This window comes from Protopterus annectens, chromosome 6.part0 (assembly GCF_019279795.1).
Source record: "Protopterus annectens isolate FY-2018-M chromosome 6.part0, PAN1.0, whole genome shotgun sequence".
NCBI classification, from domain to species: domain Eukaryota; kingdom Metazoa; phylum Chordata; order Ceratodontiformes; family Protopteridae; genus Protopterus; species Protopterus annectens.
Window position 1 is genome coordinate 1,662,587,942 of NC_056737.1, and position 3,976 is coordinate 1,662,591,917.

Here is a 3,976-nt window from a genome sequence, read left to right on the forward strand (position 1 = left end):
TCCTTTAGTTTTAACATTTGTTTTGTTTCTTATTAGAGTGCACCTTACTGGTGCAGTTCAGTAAAAATGTTTTTTTCCCTAAGAACTGTAGATAATCATACCATGTACAGACCTCAGTCCTTCACTGAGGCATTTTATGAAAAACAACAAGGACATCATAGATGATGGGACTATATACTTCACAGTACATTGCCATAAAAAGTTACTCACCATAGTGTACTGTTATTTAATAGTCGATGCTGACCTCTTATTCAGGCAAAATACTGTAGGCTAGATTCTGTTTATTAATGGTACCTGTACAGTTGTTTACCTAATTAAATGCTCCAATTGAACAAAATACATTTCTTTATATGAATTATACTTTAGATTAGTCTATGTAAATGTTGTCTATTTGTGATTTTATTTTATTGTTTTTTTTTTTTTTATCAAATGAGAGCAACCCTTATAAATAAGTGTTAGGAAAATGGAAACAGTAAGATGAGAAGTAGAAAAGCCTTGTTTGTTGAGATGTTTTCATCAGATCATACATTAGTAGATGTTCCTTTCCCTGCTTTTTTAAAGATCAGATTTTTGCAGGCATACATTTAATCTTACGAAGGTATATAGTGCACTTAGTACTTGATCATAAAAGTGATTATAAGAGTGTTTGCACTTATACACTAATGGGAGAGAATTTAATGGTGCTACTCATGTAATTTTCAACCCAAATTAATTTTAAATCTATTTGGTTGCTGCTGCTTTTTTTCAGAGATGCATGCACACTGAACATGAACATGAGATGATTAGATGCATATTTGATATATATGCTGGTATTCTTGATAACATCATTCTGATTACTTAAGTATATTAATAAGTTGATTTTAAGTGCTATTCCTTTGACACAAAATTATTAATACGACATATGTATTCTATTTTAACACTGAATTTCAGTGTTGTGCCAGTATCATAAGATGTAAGCAATGGTTAATCATACTCTACAAGTTCCTTATCTATGTCATGCTGTAAATCAAATAGTTCCTCACATTCACAGTAATGATGAATCTGTTTTGTCATAAAATAAGTTTGTTCCTTTTAAACTGCATAATCTGTAGCTAGGATACAACTGAAACTAGGAAGTAATGTATAAGGAGTGAAACTTTTAAACAGAGTTCACTTCAAATTAAAGTTGTTGATTAATATAGCAATAACCGATGCCGTCGGTGTGGTATATTGAAGATTTACCCATGGTTGGCATGATTTAATCACGAGGGCGAAGCATGAGTGATTAAATAAAGTCAACCGTGGGTAAATTTCAATTTACCATAACCACGGATCTGGTTACTGTTATTATACAATGACATTATTTAAGAAAAAAATACTTACTTTTCTTAAATAATGTCTTTGTATAACGGTGCATGGCTGTTTTTACGCGGCTGGTGGTTTACTGCTTCCTTGTGTTGATGTACTGAGCATGCGTATGGGACTTGCGTTCCCACGCATTCCCAGTACATAAGTGCTTGGGAAAGTAAGCAATGGAGAAAAGAAGTTTTCCGTTGCTTTGCTTTTCCTTTCTTCAGGAAGTTTATAGTAGTGGAGAGACAGAATGGAGGAAATACAAGGGAAATCAGGTACGTGTCTTTAGTTTTAAACAGCATACCTGATTTCCCTTGTATTTTCTGTATGGTGTCTCTCTCGTATGTCCGGAGTCTGGACTACAAATGTTTTTATTTTTGTTGAAAAAACAAAAAAGTTAAAATTAAAGAATGTACCAACAGAAAAAAGTCAGAGTGACCGGACCTTTTTCCGTTGGTATATTCTTGGATTTACAACGAGCGCACTGGTTGGGCTGGCCAATCAGCATGCTCGTTTTAGAATGTTAATGGCCAGTCATTGTATAATAACCTCTACTATATATATTAAATCAAGTCAGCTAGGATTTAAAAAAAATCTTCCTGTCAAGCATAACCATATTAGACATTTTGCAATTTACTCTGAAATACAGTACATTTGTCATATTATTATTATTATTATTATTATTATATAAGTATCATATACTGTCATAACACAAGGAAATCTGAAGTTGTGTTTGCTTATTATAAATGCTATGTTGCATTAACTATAAAGATATACAGTGCAATCTGTAGACATGAATTAGATGAAGATTTAAGAGTTGTTCCTTGCAAATTTATTTTTATGTGTAGTTATTAGAGTTAAGTTATTATTTATTATATGCATATAATATTTAGAGTACAAAAAGAGGGGAAGAAAAACAAAGAAGAGAAAAAAAGGTAAAAAAAGAAAGCAAAACAGAAAAAGAAAAGGCAGGGGAAACAGGAAGGAGGAAAAAGGAAGGAAGAAAAGGGGAAGAAAGGAAGAGAAAGAAAAAAAGAATGAAAGAAAACTCAAATACAATATATATCTTATTACAGTATGTGCCTGTCTTAAATTGCCCATATTTATACTTATGGATAATAGGTTATAATTACACCAGTAAGTCACATTATATGTATTATATGTGAAGGCCCAATATTTACTTGCAATATGTTTTAGTCATAAAAAAATATTATCTCATATATGGAAAACCCTTCCAAAAGATTAAAACTTCCAATTGTATTAACTTATTACTTTAATCAATCAAGACATTTTTCAATAAAATATTTGCTTAAAAATATTTTATGTAATACTGTTCCAGTTGCTGAATCAGAGGTGCTCATGAAAGCAATTTTCATTATTAAATGTCATGGTTGAAAAATAAGTACTTCATTTACTGATTTATTTGTCTTGATGTTAAAAGATTGCTAAAATTTGATGAAATTTAAAAAAATATATAGTAACACCATATGTGAGTCAACATTCAAAAAATCTTAAATTTAAGAACATAGGAAGTTTGAGAAATGAAGTTATAATAGAAAACTATTAGTTATCTGAATTTTTCTATTTAATTGTGAGTTGTAATAGAGAAATGAAACCACTTTTGTGGGTATACAAATTAGTATTAATCTAGATACTAGATTAAAGGACAAATATTGGGATTAGTTAGTAAAAAAATAATTTGTATGGTGCAATAATGATGAATGTCAGTATTTAATATTAAAATTAATAGGTTCTACTTCTTCTATCATTTTTTGTAAGCTTTTTATATGAGAATATTTAAATAGAGCATTTATTATACATTCAAGGTTGAATAAAATTAATAAATTAAATGAGTCTTTTTGAAATTAAAAACTGACTACTGTTATGTATTTTACAGATATGACAAAAGCAGAAGATATCAGCAAGAGTTGTAATTTTTTATGTAGTATGTTGTCTAAAAGATGCATTATTTTGCTTCCCTATAAGAGGATGAATCACAGCCCACCAGGAATCAGAATCCACAAACTGCATTCCCCAAAAAAGACTGAGGTAAAATCATTTTTAAGTGTAATCATATTTAAGTGTTGTTTGCAGGGGTAAGCCCCCCCCCCCCAATGTTGAGGTCAAGCCATCCATAATCCCCAAACTTATTAATATCAACTTCATTGTCATACCAATTCAAAGAAGAGGAATTACCCCCACACCAAAAAAAGGACATTGCTGCCAGGACATCTGGCAACAATCATTTCCTATGGGTGAACTCTAATCCTTAGGGAGGTTGAAGTTCAGACAAATGAAGCTTGAGAGGTCAGTCTTTGTCCATCCATTTGGTTTCCCCATTATTTCAGAATAATTCATATTAACTAATGCTCCTATTCTTTCTTATCATTGTAAATAGTTTCATGAGGATGTTTTGATTGCTGTATTAACTGTTTATTGAAAGTAAATACATTTTGATAAAGAAATACAAAAAAAATCAGGTTAACAATGCTTATGTCATTATTAAAAATGTTTATTTGGTCCATTTATTTGAGTTAGTATCACCTAAATTTTGGACATAAATTATAACGTGACTTAGGATGTAAAGGGGCCCAGAACAAATTACCAAATAAAATGCCAAATAATTTTCATAGAATGTTTCCCA